This window comes from Armigeres subalbatus, chromosome 1 (genome assembly GCF_024139115.2).
Source record: "Armigeres subalbatus isolate Guangzhou_Male chromosome 1, GZ_Asu_2, whole genome shotgun sequence".
In the NCBI taxonomy this organism is placed as follows: Eukaryota; Metazoa; Arthropoda; class Insecta; order Diptera; family Culicidae; genus Armigeres; species Armigeres subalbatus.
The window spans coordinates 273,318,798-273,339,516 of NC_085139.1; the positions used below are offsets into that span (position 1 = coordinate 273,318,798).

Consider the following 20,719-nt stretch of genomic DNA (forward strand, 5'->3'; position numbering starts at 1 on the left):
TTGAAACGCCGCGCAAGAAAACGCTACTTGACACATTCTGAACAACGATGCACGAACGCAAAAATATGGGCGATGGTGGCGGTGTCGCACACTTTTAGACACGACATTTAGTAAGCTTTATCTGAGATTCAGAAAATAATAATTGGACCCATATGTTATTAAATCTGAAATACCCCCTACACGGTACTTCCCCACAGAATCTGATGCACGTTGTGCCCAATAGAACTTGTAACGTGATTAAGGCTGGAACCATGATCGGTAACTTCATTGGGTCCCAATTCGAATGATGAGTTTCAAATCTTTGATATTTTCAGAAAACCGAAACTCATGCTTCTAATTGCGCATGACATTCCGGCCTACTGCTTTTAGACTATCATCAGATCACATCACATCAAAAAATCTGAAAAGCAGTAGGCTAAAACGTGTCCACAATCAGAAAAGTGGACATCTTTACCATCGGTAAACACCAGCGAGTTCATATTATGATAGTCAACAAGCAAGATAAAGTCACCAAAGCTCGAATTGTAAATCTGTAAAACGGAATGTCGCGCTTTCACGTTTAAATGAGAAAATTTCAAGAGTTATGGAACGGTTGATAGCGAAGTTGATAGTTGATACCATAAATCGCCCCTGAAATCGCGCTGTCGAACAAGACAAGAATGATTAGCGTTCAAGTGCATGGAAAGGCGTCTAAAGTGGTCATAGCTTTTGCGATATCACGGAACAAGTGAATAGAAGTAATTTGCACTGCGGAGACAAAACAGCTGTGACAAACAATCTAACTCAAGTGCTGCACTGTGTATTGAAAGGGTCTATTTTGCAATCAAAATCGATAGCTCGAACGTATTTTATTACGTCACGTCACAGTAACAAAACATGTAATTTACATTTATCTCAATTAGTACCCATGTGTTTTTTTACACTGTTTGGTTTGAAACGATTAAGACCTGTAACGTCAATGTAACAATGAGCTAACCCCGTGAGAAAATTCACCAAAAAATCTATGAAAATCCAGATGGTATTTAAAAAGCTGTGAAAGTTCAGGTCAACCGTGAAAATCATGAGTCTTAACATCCTGGGTATATATCAATCTAAAATGTAAGGATTTTAGCAACGTCTCGTACTCTTAATTTAGTACTCGTTTTTCTTGTGATCATCCATTTGAGGAGATACTTATAGGAATCTTAATTGAATTTGACTGATTTCTGTTAGATGTTCCACAATATTCAAACTTTAATGCTTGTGTATGCAGTTTCTGAATCATTGAAAAATACAAGATTTTTTTTTTATTTCCGTTCGTAAAAGTCATCTATTTGCAACACAGTGCACGAGAGTGGTAGAAATTCCCGCACTTGTTGACAAATATGTGACGTGACGCTCCCACGCACCAACCTGTTTCAATTCAAGCATGAACAACTTAATAAGCGAACTCTTACAATCTGAAAAAAAAAAATGCTAACTGTATCGCAACATTGATAGGCCCACAAAGAATGACTGCGCAGATAGAACGCAACTCCAACACCGCCTGCTCAACAAAGCAATTGAAATGCAAATCGGTCCGGGGGTTTGCCCGTCGTCTCCACTCGTAAGATAACTCAATCCGGAAATTAGATAAAGGCATCTTCAATTGGATGATCTAATGATGGCGATGAAGCGGCCGGCTTCGTTCTCGCTGCAACGAGTGAGGAAAAGATACAGCAGCGAGCGTCATCACCGGCGTGTGCGATACTTACCATTGTACAGTGAATTGTAGTTATCTCTGGGCAAACGAAGGTGGGAGCGTTGGCCGATTCTAGAAGAATGAAGCCCTGTCTGGTCTATTTTAAGGCCGGCAATTACAATAAACGTAATTGTACGTTCTATACTTCAGAAATATTTTCATCTCAAGGTTTATGAAAACTTAGGTTCCAATGAAATTCTGAAATGACGATTGTACTGAATTTAGAGTTTGAATACTCGATGCTTTTTTTTTCTAAACCATCAAGGTGCTAGTTTATGTAATAAAGATTGACATGGCCCACTTATCATCACGCACTTAAAGGTCTGCCGAACAATCCAATCAATCGATAATTGCGCAATGAATTATGTGTGATTACTTATCAATTGATTTGTTTGACTTTACATTAGAAAATATTTGGTTATAAAACCCCGTAATCTAAATATAGGTTCATTTTTGAATCTGTCTCGCTATTGTGTAGTGTTCGCTGGAATCGTTCGATAGATAATGAATGTAAAGGCGGACCTTATCAGAATAATTTATTACGTATATGTTTTTCACTGTCCCCCAATCAGGGCCATTGCAGAATCACCATTCAATCTTTTGGCGCATGATGCATCAGCTATTCGGTTCAAGGAGCGGCTCGTGCTTTTAAAATTAGGCCTTGTGAAGACTCACGCAGATTCTTGGAGGACCTTAAAAGATAACGATGGTTGCGCAGGGCTGTAGGAAGCCTTTGATTGCTATCCGCTAATTGGATGATTATTCTGCATATTAAAAAATGAACTCAAATATGACGCTCAGTGTCTTATCGTTATCTTCAGTGATATTTCTTGAATATCAAATCAGATCGAACTACATTTTTTTTATCATATGTGCTTATGTACTCAATACTTGATAGATAAGTATCATTCGCCAGCTGCAAAAGCCTCTTCCAAGTTCTTTACTCTCTATATGTTATCTTTACTTATCGCTCTATTTCACTTTAAAATAGGTTACCAACCCACCATTGCCTGTCGTGGATTACAAGAATTTCTATATTTTTTTGTTATTTCAGAAAAAGTAATCTGTATAAAAAAATGAATCGAAGATTTACTACAAGCAACTGGAATTGTTTTGAGATCTTCTGAATGGTGCAACAAAAAGTATAACTGGAAAGTCAAAGAAAAATGAAAAGGCTTATCAAATGCTAACAACTATCCTGTTTTGATGTCGAGAGTCATACCTATGCATAAGAGTTCTGATATTCTGTTGGAGAAAGTCAATCCGGCTGCTCCCCGAAGAGCCTTGGCAGGATTTCAAGGATTTCAGCCGAATATAGCCGACTACTTGAGCAAAATCATGTCATGGATTTAAGAAGGAAGGAAAAATGGCAAAAATGGGAAAGGTTTGATTAAAACCCTGTTGAAAATAAGAACAAAATCTTGTCAAGGATTTGAACCAAATCCTGTCAAGGATTGTGACCAAATCCTGTCAAGGATTTGAACCAAATCCTGGCAAGGATTTGAACCAAAACCTGGCAAGGATTTGAACCAAATCCTGGCAAGGATTTGAATCAAATCCTGTCAAGGATTTGAACTAAATCTAGTCAAGGATTTGAACCAACTCTTGTCAAGGATTTGAACCAAATCCTAGCTAGGATTTGATCCAAATCCTGTCAAATATTTGAACCGAATCCTGGCAAGGATTTGAACCAAATCCTGGTGAGGATTTGAACCAAATTCTGGCAAGGATTTGAACCAAATCCTTGCAAGGATTTGAACCAAATCCTGTCAAATATTTGAACCAAATCCTGGCAAGGATTTGAACCAAATCCTGGTGAGGATTTGAACCAAATTCTGGGAAGGATTTGAACCAAATCCTGGCAAGGATTTGAACCAAATCCTGGCAAGGATTTGAACCAAATCCTGTCAAGGATTTGAACCAAATCCTGGTATGGATTTAAACCAAATCCTGTCAAGGATTTGAACCAAATCCTGTCAAGGATTTGAACCAAATCCTGTCAAGGATTTGAACCAAATCCTGTCAAGGATTTGACCCAAATCCTGTTAAGGATTTGATCCAAATCCCTTCAAGGATTTGATCAGTATACTGTTAAGGATTTGAATCCAATCCTGTCAAGGATTTGAACCAAATCCTATCAAGTATTTGAACCAAATCCTGTCGTGGATTTGAATCAAATCCTGTCAAGGATTTGAATCAAATCCTGGCAAGGATTTGAACCAAATCCTGGCAAGGATTTGAACCAAATCCTGGCAAGGATTTGAACCAAATCCTGGCAAGGATTTGAACCAAATCCTGGCAAGGATTTGAACCAAATCCTGGCAAAGGATTTGAACAAAATCCTGGCAAGGATTTGAACCAAATCCTGGCAAGGATTTGAACCAAATCCTGGCAAGGATTTGAACCAAATCCTGGCAAGGATTTGAACCAAATCCTGGCAAGGATTTGAACCAAATCCTGGCAAGGATTTGAACCAAATCCTGGCAAGGATTTGAACCAAATCCTGGCAAGGATTTGAACCAAATCCTGGCAAGGATTTGAACCAAATCCTGGCAAGGATTTGAACCAAATCCTGGCAAGGATTTGAACCAAATCCTGGCAAGGATTTGAACCAAATCCTGGCAAGGATTTGAACCAAATCCTGGCAAGGATTTGAACCAAATCCTGGCAAGGATTTGAACCAAATCCTGGCAAGGATTTGAACCAAATCCTGGCAAGGATTTGAACCAAATCCTGTCAAGGATTTGAACAGAATCCTGTCAAGGATTTGAACCAAATCCTGTCAAGGAGTTGAACCAAATCCTGGCAAGTAGTTGAACCAAATCCTGGCAAGTAGTTGAACCAAATCCTGGCAAGGATTTGAACCAAATCCTGTCAAGAATTTGAACTAAATCCTGTCAAGGATTTGAACCAAATTCTGTCAAGAATTTGAGCCAAATCCTGCCAAGGATTTGAGCCAAATCCTGTCAAGGATTTGAGCCAAATCCTGTCAAGGATTTGAGCCAAATCCTGTCAAGGATTTGAGCCAAATCCTGCCAAGGATTTGAACCAAATCCTGCCAAGGATTTGAACCAAATCCTGCCAAGGATTTGAACCAAATCCTGCCAAGGATTTGAACCAAATCCTGCCAAGGATTTGAACCAAATCCTGCCAAGGATTTGAACCAAATCCTGCCAAGAATTTGAACCAAATCCTGTCAAGGATTTGAACCAAATCCTGTCAAGGATTTGAACCAAATTCTGCCAAGGACTTGAACCAAAATCTGCCAAGGATTTGAACTAAATCCTGCCAAGGATTTGAACTAAATCCTGCCAAGGATTTGAACTAAATCCTACCAAGGATTTGAACCAAATCCTGTCTCGGATTTGAACCATATCCTGTCAAAGATTTGAACCAAATCCTGTCAAGGATTTGAACCAAATCCTGTCAAGGATTTGAACCAAATCCTGTCAAGGACAAGGACAGGATTTGGTTCAAATTCTTGACAGGATTTGGTTCAAATCCTTGACAGGATTTGGTTCAAATCGTTGACAGGATTTTATTTAAATCCTTAACAGGATTTGGTTCAAATCCTTGACAGGATTTGGTTCAAATCCTTGACAGGATTTGGTTCAAATCCTTGACAGGATTTGGTTCAAATCCTTGACAGGATTTGGTTCAAATCCTTGACAGGATTTGGTTCAAATCCTTGACAGGATTTGGTTCAAATCCTTGACAGGATTTGGTTCAAATCCTTGACAGGATTTGGTTCAAATCCTTGACAGGATTTGGTTCAAATCCTTGACAGGATTTGGTTCAAATCCTTGACAGGATTTGGTTCAAATCCTTGACAGGATTTGGTTCAAGTCCTTGACAGGATTTGGTTCAAATCCTTGACAGGATTTGGTTCAAATCCTTGACAGGATTTGGTTCAAATCCTTGACAGGATTTGGTTCAAATCCTTGACAGGATTTGGTTCAAATCCTTGACAGGATTTGGTTCAAATCCTTGACAGGATTTGGTTCAAATCCTTGACAGGATTTGGTTCAAACCATGGACAGGATTTGGTTCAAACCATGGACAGGATTTGGTTCAAACCATGGACAGGATTTGGTTCAAACCATGGACAGGATTTGGTTCAAACCATGGACAGGATTTGGTTCAAACCATGGACAGGATTTGGTTCAACTGCTTGACAGGATTTGGTTCAAATCCTTGACAGGATTTGGTTCAAATCCTTGACAGGATTTGGTTCAAATCCTTGACAGGATTTGGTTCAAATCCTTGACAGGATTTGGTTCAAATCCTTGACAGGATTTGGTTCAAATCCTTGACAGGATTTGGTTCAAATCCTTGACAGGATTTGGTTCAAATCCTTGACAGGATTTGGTTCAAATCCTTGACAGGATTTGGTTCAAATCCTTGACAGGATTTGGTTCAAATCCTTGACAGGATTTGGTTCACATCCTTGACAGGATTTGGTTCAAATCCTTGACAGGATTCGGTTTAAATCCTTGGCAGGATTTGGTTCAAATCCTTGGCAGGATTTGGTTCAAATCATTGGCAGAATTTGGTTCAAATCCTTGACAGGATTTGGTTCAAATCCTTGACAGGATTTGGTTCAAATTCTTGACAGGATTTGGTTCAAATCCTTGACAGGATTTGGTTCAAATCCTTGACAGGATTTGGTTCAAATCGTTGACAGGATTTGGTTCAAATCCTTGACAGGATTTGGTTCAAATCCTTGACAGGATTTGGTTCAAATCCTTGACAGGATTTGGTTCAAATCCTTGACAGGATTTGGTTCAATTCCTTGACCGGATTTTGTTCGAATCCTTGACAGGATTGGGTTCAAATCCTTGGCAGGATTTGGTTCAACTCCTTGACAGGATTTGGTTCAAATCCTTGGCAGGATTTGGTTCAAATCCTTGACAGGATTTTATTAAATCCTTGGCAGGTTTGGTTCAAATCCTTGACAGGATTTTTTTTCCAATCCTTGGCAGGTTTTGGTTCAAATCCTTGGCAGGATTTGGTTCAAATCCTTGGCAGGATTTGGTTCAAATCCTTGACAGGATTCGGTTCAAATCATTGGCAGGATTTGGTTCAAATCCTTGACAGGATTTGGTTCAAATCCTTGACAGGATTTGGTTCAAATCGTTGACAGGATTTTATTTAAATCCTTGACAGGATTTGGTTCAAATCCTTGACAGGATTTGGTTCAAATCCTTGACAGGATTTGGTTCAAATCCTTGACAGGATTTGGTTCAAATCATTGACAGGATTTGGTTCAAATCCTTGACAGGATTTGGTTCAAATCCTTGACAGGATTTGGTTCAAATCCTTGACAGGATTTGGTTCAAATCCTTGACAGGATTTGGTTCAAATCCTTGACAGGATTTGGTTCAAATCCTTGACAGGATTTGGCTCAAATCCTTGACAGGATTTGGCTCAAATCCTTGACAGGATTTGGTTCAAATCCTTGACAGGATTTGGTTCAAATCCTTGACAGGATTTGGTTCAAATCCTTGACAGGATTTGGTTCAAATCCTTGACAGGATTTGGTTCAAATCCTTGACAGGATTTGGTTCAAATCCTTGACAGGATTTGGTTCAAATCCTTGACAGGATTTGGTTCAAATCCTTGACAGGATTTGGCTCAAATCCTTGACAGGATTTGGCTCAAATCCTTGACAGGATTTGGCTCAAATCCTTGACAGGATTTGGCTCAAATCCTTGACAGGATTTGGCTCAAATCTTTGACAGGATTTGGTGAAAAATTTTGACAGAATTTGGATAAAAACCTTGCCAGCATTGGGTTCAAATCCTTGCCAGCATTGGGTTCAAATCCTTAACAGGATTTGGTTTAAATACTTGGCAGGATTCTCACTTCTCACACCTCATTTCTCACTTCTCGCTGGAAAAAGTGAGAAGCGCGAAGTGAGTAGTGAGACATTTCATAACTCACTCCGCATTCTTCAATTTTTTTTACAGCGAGAAATGAGAAATAAGGAATGAAAAGTGATACGTCTCACTTCTTTTTTCTCTTCTCACTGTAAAAAGTGAGAAGCGTGAAGTGAGTAGTGAGACGTCTCACCTTTTCGGCCAAATGACCCTTTCAGCCAAACGACCCTTTCGGCCAAATGATCCTTTCGTCCAAACGACCTTTTCGGCAAAATGACCCTTTCGGCTAAATGACCCTTTCGGGTAAATGAAACTTTCCGGCCAAATGACCTTTTCGGGTGAATTACCCTTTCGGCCAAATGACTCTTTCGGCCTAATGACCCTTTCGGCCTAATGGCCCTTTCGGCCAATCGACCCTTTCGGCCAAATGACCCTTTCGGCCAAACTACCTTTTCGGCAAAATAACCCTCTCGGCCAAATGACTTTCGGTCAGATGGATTTCGGCCTAATGGTTTGTTCGGACTAGTGGCATTCGGCCAAATGGGTTTCGGCCAAACGACCCTTCCCCGTTTTAAGGTACCACATCTTATTGGATTTTGATAGTTCAAATGACGGTTCTTGAAAAGTTTCAATATTAATGAATATGTTTTTTATTTCTCTTTATTTTTGTAGACACCGGAGTACGCTGCCGTCGAAACAGAAGTGAGTTAAACGCTGGCGCCATCGCTGGTATGATCTTCGTTTTTAAAGGTTCACACAAAATATCTTTGGAACACTGGACAACATCACTCACGAAAAAAATCGATTACATCAGCGCCCACTAACGAACTGAGATTGAATTTTATCTGAAAAGCTCAAAATCGTTGGCACGACGGACGTAATGGTTTCCGGTATGGAAAAAAATGCACTGTTGCATTGTGGCTATCAAGTGCAATACAACTGTATTCCAGCTATGAATCGGTTATCAATAGTGTTGCAGTGTTGCACTCTAATTTCCTGAACAGCAAGGTCTTTTTTCGCAACAATGAAACAACAATCACAAAGGCGTGGCCTTTGTGGCCACAAATTTATTAAATATTATCTACGTGCTGATTTGCAACGCGTGTTCATAATCGAGAGCTACAACGCTTTGATCTGCATTATACCGTACTGTTCTTCAAACATGTACTAAAAATTATCATATTGCATTGATGGATAACACTGAAGACCCATCTTTGTTACTTAGGCAGCAAACTGCATCACGAAGCCCAAGCTTACCTTTGATTACTATCATGCATTCAAAAATCATCAATTAGATGAATCAAATATAATACGACGTCACTTCGCTAATCATTTACAAACATTGCATGCAGTTTTATTAATAAACCACCTCGGTAACATGATTACCGCCTCCAAGCCGCAATTGGTGGCAGCAAATAACATCGTATCCAAACACAAACAGGAACACATCAAAGTGCCGGATCATTGCCCCCGACCGACGTCGACGACGACGACGACGGTGGACGCACCCTCAACCCATCGGCGATGGTGATGCGACTGGTGGTGGTGGCAGCGACGACGGAACGCTGTGGACGATTGTAAATGCGAACACCTTCATGACCTTCGGGGCGGTCATCGACGAGTGGCTTCCATTTACAGAACTAACTATGTGTGTATGTACTTATAACTGCTACCATTCATTGGGTACTTATGCAGTGCAGTTCAGCCAGAAAATGCATTCATTGCAATCGACGGGACGCGACGAACCGTGGCGAAAACCCGTGTAGGCAGTTTATCCGTCTACCCCCCGTAGATCGGTTGGACGAAGCAAGTTGCGGCCGGTTTTACGCAAAGAGAAAGGGGGATTCTATCAGCTCTCCGCATGCACATCACTATCATATGAGGATAATTGCGGAACAGATTGTCTTATGCATGGACCATTGTTGGGTGGACTCTCCCACGGCTATTAGAAGCAGATTGTCGTAATCTAATTTACCTTTCTAATTTGTAACAAGAATTCCGCGAAAGAAAGCGTTCTTGCTAATGGTGGGTAATTAAACTTCGGTCATTGACCTGTTGTGTTCTCGGGAGATGACGTGATCTTTAACAGTGAAACGCGACTTCAATTTCACTAACAACAATGCCATTAATTGACACTGATTATCGGTTTCTCGATCAGAATGTGTGTCCATTATCATTCCAGCGCAAAATTATGGTCGTCCCTATCATTATCGAGTGACGATCATTCTTAACCCATAGTATCCCCGGGTTCTAAATAACAAAGAGGACAGATTTTCTATTCAGTGCGCCTATGCATTTCTATTTCTTTTAATTATTACTTCGGTCACATTTCAACCTCATTAATTTCATAACATGCACAATTGTACATATTCAGTATCATATGTAATTTAAAAAAAAATCCGGAAGCGAAAGTAGAGTAGATTTTCTCTCCACTCCAGGCATTAATGGGTTAAACAAGAACGTGACGATCGACACGACATTCCGGCTTGTGAGGATAATGAGAATCGAAAAAATATTGTCACCCTGCGTGTTTTGCCCGATCTAACGCAATCCGGCGGCAATCGTTTAGAACTATTAACTAGCTGAAGTTCAGTTTCCCTATGGAAATATTTTGTTCGATAGGCAACGCGTGGATGGGTATCGAGCGAAAAAGGGAACTGGTTTGATCTGCAGCATGCACGAGTCGGACATTTCGCAAGCGTCTGGTGTTCCCCATTGAAATAAATTATTGCAAACGGTAATCCCCGGAATATAAAAGGCTGCGCTAAATGTATTTACTCTGTTAAATGGACTTTCCAAGTACACCTTTCTACTGATGCCCACTGGGTCAGATCGATGTTAACGTTGGATAAAACGTTTAGTACTTTGGATAACGATTCCGGCAGTTCAACGCTTCAAACTGTTTGGAGATAGGATTTAGTAGGATTTAATTAATCCGAAAAAATACATTCCCACAGGGCTGAGCTTGTAACGGAATTACTACACATATTACGTAAGCATTTATGGGGGGAGGGGAGTCTGTCGTTTTCTTACGCACCATATAAATAAAAAATAATATTAGCATTGAGCAATTCGCACAAATCCGTAGATGGTACAAGTCAAAACTATTGTATGATAGTAGCATCACTTTCATCCGTTACCACAGATAATGACTTAGGACTAATCACTACCACTTAGATGGAAGTAATGCACTCTTCAATAGTCGAGATCTGTCCTGGCCACGTCCTTGCGAATGCTGAGGCAGGGGAATGATGGTAAGATGGACACCTACTTAAGAAAGATGCAGAGAACTTCACGACCTCTCAAAAGTGCCACGGGAGGTTTTGGGATTCTGTGGAAAGTTATAACAGTAGGAATCGTTTTGGTAGAACGTGAATCACACAGGCTTGGCATTGGTCATGACATTCACTTGTATACTTAGTTTTGGCTTTAACCAAGCGTCGTTATTGAACGCGATGTTAGTAGCCATGAATCAATAACGTACAGCACACCATCGCGAAGAAGGAAAATTTTATTTGTTTGACCATCATTCGATCAGACTTTCGTGTGCTTGACTGTCATTCACTGGTGTTCTCTACTGGTTTATCATTATATATTGCTGGTGAGTATTTCAAACCAGAATGTCTATTAGCTACATTTATATAGTAATTTGATTTTAATTTGATTAGATACTATGGACAAATGTGAAGAAAATAAACGGAAAGGCAAGCCCATTTATGCTGCAATAGCTTGGGGTTTTATCCAGAAGGAGGAGAATAGGTTCAAGTGCAGGATAGACATTTACGGGACTTGCCACTACTCTCAGGAAACATACGACGTTGGAAATTTTATACGACATTTCCGGACCGTGCATCCAGAAGCTGCGTTTAAGAATGGTCTTACCAAATAATTGGAACCAGTATAGAAGAAGCGGATAATATCAAAACGGCTGGTTGCAATCGACGCTCAATAGTACCTACATCAGAGGTTGCCTGAAGTTGACCACTGATCACCACCTACCTTTGCGATGCTTTGAATGGGAAGGTCTGAAGATGTTGCTTGATCCAATTTCAGAGGCCCTGGGCGTATGTGTGATTCGAAGAAATATAAAAACATTATTGGCCACAGGATCAGCTGGATTGATAAATACCATTAAAGCAAAGATGTCGGGGATTTTGTTCTGCTTACGAATCGACTCTGCCTCTTTCCATGGTCGCCACATTCTAGGAATCGACGCTCAGTTCTCGATGGGAAATAAAATAGTGACCCGTACGTTAGGTAAACTCAAATTTTTCATATCTGTTTTGTATTTTTGTGTAAATTTATAACAAATTCTTCAAAAGGAATGATTGAAGTGAAATCCGGTCAAACCGCAATTTTTTTGAAAACTAAGGTGCTCGAAATGTTGAAGCGATACGATCTATCCTTGGACCAAGTATTGTCAATAACGTCGGATAACGGTAAGAACATGATTGCCGCCGGAAAACAGCTCCAACTTTTATATGCCCAAACGGCGATGAAAGATATGTTTGATCATGGAGAGCAATCAGAAGAATTTAATGAAAACGAGGAGGAACTTCTCGAAAATATAACGCATGAGTTGAGTGAGCACTTCAACATAATACGGTGCTCGGTCCATACACTCCAATTAGCTATAAATGACGTTGTTTCAAACACGGATATCAATATAAAGAAAATAACCGAAATCCCAAAACAGATGAAAAAAATCAAATACAAATATTTTGTTGATCTCAATGGAGCCACTTACCCACCTCTCTGGAGTCCGACAAGATGGAGTGGAAAATTTAAGCTAATTGACAGTTTTACGAAGCAGGAGGCCATTTTTAGAACGGTAGGTGAACAATTTCCTGAATTAGGTATTTTCTGGTCTGTAATATGATGACATCAACAACTTATCAATATTAACTCATTTCTTATAGCTCTTAACGAAGAAGATTGGCAGTTTTGTCATGAATTTACAGCTGCATTCCGTCCTTTGCATATTATGACAAAACGATTGCAACGGAATAATCAGGCTTTTCCGAAGTTTTATATGCAATGGGTTCTTGCAATCCGAGATCTGCGAATTATGCAAGATAATAGATTCGCAAGACCACTGATTGATGTCCTCAACCAACGACTTGTGAGTCTCAAAGACAATATGATTTTTAAATCTTCTCTGTACTTAGATCCAAGGTTTACATACATGAACTCTACGTTTTTTACTCCAGATGAGAAGGAAGAAGTTCAGGTGATGCAGTTTGAAATGTTTGTTCGCGAAAATTGCACGATTATGATACCTGGAGTCATTGATTGCTGCAGAAATCAACGCATCCAGAATCTATTTTAGCTACACCTTCTAACCAGGTTTTGGTTGAACGGGCATTTAGTGCATTAGGCTTGGTGCTATCTGATTTGAGAACAGGACTTGCTGATGACACTTTGGAAGATATTCTATTACTAAAGCTCAATGCGGATCTTTTTAAAAAAAAATCTTTCCTTCGTTGTACGATCGGGGAAATTTGAGAAGTAATACGCTATGATTTTGAACCACTAAGTTAAGTTTATTTCTGTTCTTCAGATTATTAAGTTATGAATTATAATAATAAAACAATGAGCAGTTTAATTAAAAATTTAATTTTATTGCTTGCAACACTTGAACTAAGAAAACCTATGTACATTTCCCACAAAATTGTGAATCAGCTAAGGATGTATGTGTCAAATAAATAATTTGCCATTAATTTTTTATCTGAAAACTTCGCTCTCTTCATTTACATGTGTATTTTTGATCAGTTTGGGATTTTTGTAATAAATTTTAAAACTCTTCATGAAAACTAAATGCTTTAAGAGAGCCGCGCACGCTAAATTTGTTATTATTTTCACTAACCGCAAAAAACCCGGGAATTTCGGAATCAATATTGGAATCTTAAAAATGAACTTGAATGATTACAATTCTCTACTAAATTGTTCATCTTTTTGTTCACATAACAACGTACTATGGGGAAAACGATCCCATTTGTAATCATAAAACTAATATGAAACAAAATGTTGGTAGCGCCAATGACCCTCACGACAACCACTTGAGCATTGATGAGGTTCAAATTTTCATATAAATATCAATGTAACCAACGGTCGTCGAAAAATTCGATTTCATAAATAGCATTGCTTTCGAAGTGACGAGGTGAGCGATAAACAGCTTGTTTTGTTTTCTTGACAACGCCTTTAGGTGATTCAAACAGCCTGTTGTGATTGTATGAGACTGAATAGGAACTAAATGCCTATGCTATTCGACGACGACCATAGACGGTAACCAAAGCCAAGCCTGGAATCACAGAAAGAATTCAGATAGAAATACAAAGTAGAAAAGGGACGAGCCTGGAATTGAACCCACGACCTCCTGCTTATAAGGCAGAAACGGTAACCACCGAGCTCGTCTTCCATATGATTTAAAAATCATTTATGAAAATAATCTTACATAGGGGGAGGTTGGGTCGAAAATCCCAGCAAAATTGCTAACAGTCATATATAGAATAGCATCGAATGCAGGTGCTATTCCTTTATTCCAGACCTAAACATAAATACAGTTTTTTAAGCGACCATTCGAATATGGGTAAATATTAACCATTAAGATAACATTCCTGCCTTGAAGCAAGTTTTTAATATCTATATTTGTTACCCGGGATTCAAAAGGTAGTTAAAACTTTGTCTATTTAATTGTTAATCCAGGTCCGTTCCGTTTTGTACCACGTTTCAGTTTATAAGACATACTGGCGTATTAGAAGTCAAGACGGTTTCATGTTCCATTACGTTCTTTTGGACGATAGAACAATGATTTGGGAACGATCCCGAATAAATTATGAAGTGACAAGTAATAAAAATAGCTTCAAAGATAGAGGCAAGATAGAAAATCGATTCGTTTATTTTAGTTATGCGACAATGGTCACAAGGAATTTTTTTTTTGTCTTTATTTAGGAGACTTTCAGCCCGAGGCTGGCTCATCTCCGGGTCACAAGGAATAGTTTTAAAAATACAAAACAAAATTTCGGCTATGAACTAAACAACACATTATCACACTTCAGCGTCCACGACTCATTACGAGTGGAAAATTATAATATTCTAACCAAATGATCTAACCTCCTATCCTCAGTTTAAATTTAGTAAAATACATAAAAAAACGAAATAACATCTGTATTTTAAAAATCAGAATAATTTTAAGAATAATGAACGGCTAAAGTAATATTTTATATTAGAAACAAGATTCAACGTTACAGGACGCACGCGCTCTTAAGCCACGAGTGCCGCCCGGGAACTGATTTCATTCATGGGTTGTTCCAATTAAACGATGCAAAAACCAATTTACCCTAAACCAGGCCTGCCCAACCTTTTCAAGCCACGGGCCAATTTTTAGAATTCACACTTGCTAGCAGGCCGGAAAATATTTTGTGCATAACTTTTGAAGTATTTTCAAAATATTTATTGTTTTTTTGCATTTTGTAGAAAAACTAAACACGATTTAATTGCTTTTAAACAAACTTTTTCGTTTACTTTGATTTTGTCGATCTATTCGCACCATTCACCGAATGATTAAAAAAAATGGAAAATTCTCGCTTAACTTTTCAAAAGGACCTAAGTAACATTTTTTTCATGAATTAATTTGAGTACTGCAATCAAAAGCTTTCACATTTTTATGTTGATTGCAATATTCAAATTAATTCATGAAAAAACCAGATTAATCCACCTAGCGGTGATGGTGCCTTTCTCGTTCGTTCAAAAGGTTTGGAAAAATTTCAAATAACACCAATATGTGGATTGGTCTAATTATTCATATTTGTTTATATGCATAAAAAAAATTCTCGCCAAACGCAATTTGTTGCAAACAAATCGGATGAGCATAAGAGCAAAAAATGGCATTTTATTTAGTAGTTTTAAAATTAGTATTTTCGCCATAACTTTTGACTCAATTGTACGATCCGGCCAAGTTTCTATAGGAAACAATGGGACAAGATTCTGCGTCGAATGCAATCTGTTGCAAAAAGACCTGAGAAGCACACATATTGCACATCAATCACAGCAACTTATATATGACCGGATTCAGTCACAATATGGTTAATGCAACCAGATTTGTTGAAATTGTGTTGCTTGGGGAATAGATGAAGTCTAAATGCTAAGAAAGTGAGCTAGACTTTTTTGAACTCTTTTTCACAATAAATAGTAATTTGACCATAACATCTAAGCCCATAGTCCGATCTGGCTAATTTTCAATAAGAAAATATGAGACTTTCTGCGTCGAATGCAATTTAATGCGAGCAAATCGGTTGAGGAAAAGTGCCTGAAAAATGAGGGAAAATTTTTTGTATCGATTTTTTCATAAAAAAACCCAGATTAATCCACCTAGCGGTGATGGTGCCTTTCTCGTTTCTTTCGAGTGAGTAATTTCTACGCACTTTTGGTGAAAAAAAAGTATTTTGACCATAACTTCTGAGCCTATAGTCCGATCCGACCAATTTTCAACAGGAAACAATGGGACCGGATTCTGCATCGAATGCAACTTCTTGCGAGCAAATCGGCTGAGGGCAGTGTTGTAAAATGTCATTTGCATTCGTTTGTATATTTTTCCCAGAACTTCTTTCAGGAGTTAGCTATCAACTCCTGAGGTATGGCGAACTTGTAGCGCTTAAATGTGCCTACAACTTTGTCTAACAAGACATTACTGTAAATATGTAATCTGAGGCGTGGGAGGCAAAATGTCATTCAAATGACATTATGTCAAATGACACGTGACATTTTGGAGAGTTTTCACTTTCCAGCCACAGATGTTATATTTAGAGTAATGTACCCTTGGACAAAAATATAGCCTTACTCAAGCGTTATGAGTATATCTAAAATAAGGAAGTAAATTTGGCTTCTGAAGAAAGTTATGAACAAATTAGTCAAATGACATGCAGATGACATTTTACAAGCCTGGCTGAGGGTACATATGTGACTAAAATGAGTGAGATTTTGAAAAATGTATTTTGGCCATAACTCCATAGTCCGATTCCGCCAATTTTCAATACGAAACAATGGGACAAGATTCCGCGTCGAATGCAACTTGTTGCGAGAAAATCCGTTAAAGATAAGTGCCTGATAAATGAGTGAGAATTTTGTACGTGTTTCTTAAGAAAAAAAAAATTTTGGCCATAACTTCGAAACCCATAGTCCGATTGAGCCAATTTTCAATACGAAACAATTGGACAATATTCTACGTCGAATGAAACTTGTTGCGAGTAAATCAGCTAAGAGTAAGTGCCTAAAAAGTGAGTGAGAATTTTTCTTATAAAAAATATATTTTGGCCATAATTCCGAATCCCATAGTTCGATTCCGCCAATTTTCAATACGAAATAATGGGACAAGATTTCGCGTCGAATGCAACTTGTTGCGAGAAAATCAGTTAAAGATAAGTGCCTGAAAAATGAGTGAGAATTTTGTACGTGTTTCTTATGTAAAAAACGAACAGTGGGTAATGTCTGTGACATAACCGCTAAGTGGACGTAGGACTTGACTTGACCATGCATGTAAAAATACATATTTTGCTCAGCATTATTACACGTTTCGTTACCAATCTAGAGAAAAAATATCAAAATGGAAAGCTATCAATCGATTTTTCATCTAATGTTGATTTTGTTTTGATGAATAAGACCATTGAACATCGTTTGCTCACTGCTAGTCGTGGGTAATTAAAGTGACAAAACATTTCAAAATTATTATTTTCTAAATAATAACTAATGAATAAAAGAGTTCACTATCAAAATAATTATATATGGGACATTCCAAGTATTTTCAATGCCATTATTGCCAAAAAAAGATGAACTATAGCATATGAAATCCGCCGAAGCTCCGCCTTTTCGATGAATAATACCATTGTAAATCAGCTGATGGCTACACCTTTACATTGATCAATAAAGCGAATGATTTCTTCATTATAGCATTGCAACTTAAGCCGATGTTCCACCTCTTTGATGAATACATCGCAAAACATTTGTTGGTTCTACCTTTACGTTGACCAACCAAGCAAAAATGATTTGTCACATATATAGTATATTAACAACATGGTCCACTTCGAGAATCCCCATATATTGGGCAACAGACAGCACATTCACACCATCTTGGGTTACCAAAGATGACTAACGCCTAAAAATGATTGCCAGGGGTGCGATAATTGCAAATATTACACTAATTTTACAATTTTTGAAAATTTTAATTACATTTTTCAACATTTCATTGATCATGTGATGATTTCTAGCACATTATTTCGACATGTTATGCTGCACATTGAATTATACGTTTAAGCACCCTCGTAATGTCTCTTCACTACATTGCTTGTCTTTTGTGATACCGCGACGCTACTGCGTTACCTCTTCAAATTAGCTAGAGTGGTAATAGTGGTAATAGAGTATATTTGCTGAAACAAAAAATCACGTGAACCAAGAATATTCAAAAGCTTTATACCAACGTTTGAAAGTTACACAAAATTCAGTAGCTATTAACCTATTTACATCAACAAATAAATCAAATTTTAAATTGAAATATTTAGACTCAAAACAGTGACAATTTTTGAAATTCTAATGGAGAAATTTCAAAAAATTTCGTTGGGATCTTAGAATAAGAAACGCATTTTCTTTTGTCGTGAGCGAGGAAGACAGAATTTTGTAACAATTCATCGCCATGAACGCGAATTAATAAAATTGTCACGCAAACGCTCTCTAATTAGTTGATTGTACTACATTTTCAAAATGATTCTATTGCGAAAAACTCTTTAGTAAGTATATTAGTGGTTCTGAAAAGATCCATTCACAATGTTAGATGTAAATTTCCTCTTGAGCGGTTCAACTGGGAGTTTATGATTGTTTAAAACATTATGAATCGATGTCTGCAGGAATACCAAACGCTTAACCGCTGCTGCCATCGGCCGAGAAAACTTGATCAGTAGTGTTGTCGTCGACACTCTATCGTCACACACCGCCGTGCCGCGCTTACTGTTGGCTTCTCGACAATGCCGGGCTGAAAATGCCGATGATGCTGACCTGAGAATGCTGACGATTCTGCCTTGCTCATGAAAAGGCTTAGGTTTGCGAATGCGTGGCTGAGACGATGATGCAACCGTTCAAAAATTCGGACGATGCGATGCTGTTATTGCTTTGCCTGTTTCGGTCAGATTGAGAGGAAAAATTCGCGCTGCGCTGTTTTATGCCTTCTCAGCAGACCTAGCGTGAGCTCATTCGTTGACGTCTGCACCAATCAGAGCGTGGCAATGGAATGATGCAAGAATGATGCGGTACCCATATTTATAGGATTTCGTGAATTCAATGTTTTGCTTTGAAAACAGTTTTAGGCCTATTGAAACAAGCTTTCGGATATTATCAAGCATTAATATGAAAGGCATACTTGAAAGCTGTCGATTGAGGGGTTAACTGCAGAAATCTGTTCACTAGGGTAAAAGCTATTAACGTTTGAAATCTTTCAACACAGCGTAACGCGGCCGATTTAGAAATTTTGAAATGACACCCGGTATAGTAAAGAGAGACGTAAGTCCTACGTCAAAAAATAATTTTGGCCATAGCTTCGAAACCCATAGTCCGATTGGGCCAATTTTCAATACGAAACAATTGGACAATATTCTACGTCGAATGAAACTTGTTGCGAGAAAATCAGCTTAGAGTAAGTGCCTAAAAAGTGAGTGAGAATTTTTCTTATACATAAATATATTTTGGCCATAATTCCGAAGCCCATAGTCCGATTGGGCCAATTTTCAATACGAAACAATGGGACAAGATTCTACGTCGAATGCAACTTGTTGCGAGCAAATCGGTTAAGGATAAATGCCTGAAAAATGAGTGAGATTATTTTGCGCACACACACACACACACACACACACACACACACACACACACACACACACACACACACACACACACACACACACACATACGCACACACATACACACACACATACACACAGACATCACCTCAATTCGTCGAGCTGAGTCGATCGGTATATAACACTATGGGTCTCCGGGACTCCAATCAAAAGTTCGTTTTTGGAGCGAACATATAGCCTTTACGTATACTTTGTATACGAGAAAGGCAAAAATGTTACTTAGGTCCTTTTGAAAAGTTAAGCGAGAATTCGTTACAGCATATTGAACAGATTTGCATTAACTGTTTTCAACAGGATGAGAGTAATGTAACAGATTTCAGCAACCCACTGTGTACTTCTTACTTACTTATGGATCCTGTACACCTCCGGTGGTGCAAAGGGCCGACTTGAAAGATCTCCATCCTGAGCGTTGCCCGGCTATCACTTTAACCTGTTGCCAGGTTAGATTTCGGTCGACTTCTTTTATTTCTTTATTGAGGCTTCGCCGCCATGAGCCTCTGGGTCTGCCTCTGCTGCGATGTCCCGCTGGGTTCCAGTCCAATGCTTGTTTACAGATTTCGTTTCCGCCCCTACGTAGAGTGTGGCCGACCCAGCCCCACTTCCGATCCCGAATTTCTGTTGCTATCGGCCTCTGGTGACAACGACGATGGAGCTCGTTGTTTGAGATCCAGTTGTAAGGCCACCAGGCCCGAATTATATGCCGCAGGCATCTGTTAATGAACACCTGCAGCCGTTGAGTGTTCTCCACTGATACATACCATGTTTCGCTAACGTGTAACAGCACAGATTTCACGTTAGAGTTGAAAATTTGTATTTTGGTGCGTTCACTTATCTGCCTGTTTTTCCAGATATTTCTTAAACTCGCAAAGGCAGTCCTTGCTTTCTTGATCCGTGCGCCTATGTCGATCTTGGTACCGCCATCTGACGGCATTTTGTTACCAAGATATTGGAAGCTTTCAACATTCTCCACTGGTTGCCCGGCTACTGTAAAACTGGAAGGAGTCACCGTGTTTACATCCAACGATTTGGTTTTGTTGACGTTGATGACTAAACCTGCCGAGGAGGAGCGCTCGGCAAGGTCGTTGAGCTTAATCTGCATATCAGAGCGCCGTTGCGCGAGGAGTGCAACGTCATCCGCCAAATCGAAGCCGTTTTGGTGCTCCATGGTTATAGGCTGCCATAACAGCCCACCGTTTGGTTCACGGTCAATCGTATCTACCAGA

General features: G+C 38.9%; 1 protein-coding gene across 2 annotated transcripts in view; it reads left to right on the forward strand.

The window, feature by feature from the left end:
- LOC134207619 (facilitated trehalose transporter Tret1) overlaps nt 1-20,719 on the forward strand; it is a 106,688-nt gene that overhangs the window by 26,106 nt on the left and 59,863 nt on the right. Inside the window, exon 2 of one of the 2 annotated variants that reach the window (XM_062683345.1) lies at nt 8,272-8,301. The exons of the other annotated variant lie outside the window; for it this stretch is intronic. The gene's annotated coding sequence lies outside the window, so the exon portion shown is untranslated. The remainder of the gene's footprint in view (nt 1-8,271; nt 8,302-20,719) is intronic. 2 annotated transcript variants of the gene reach the window in all.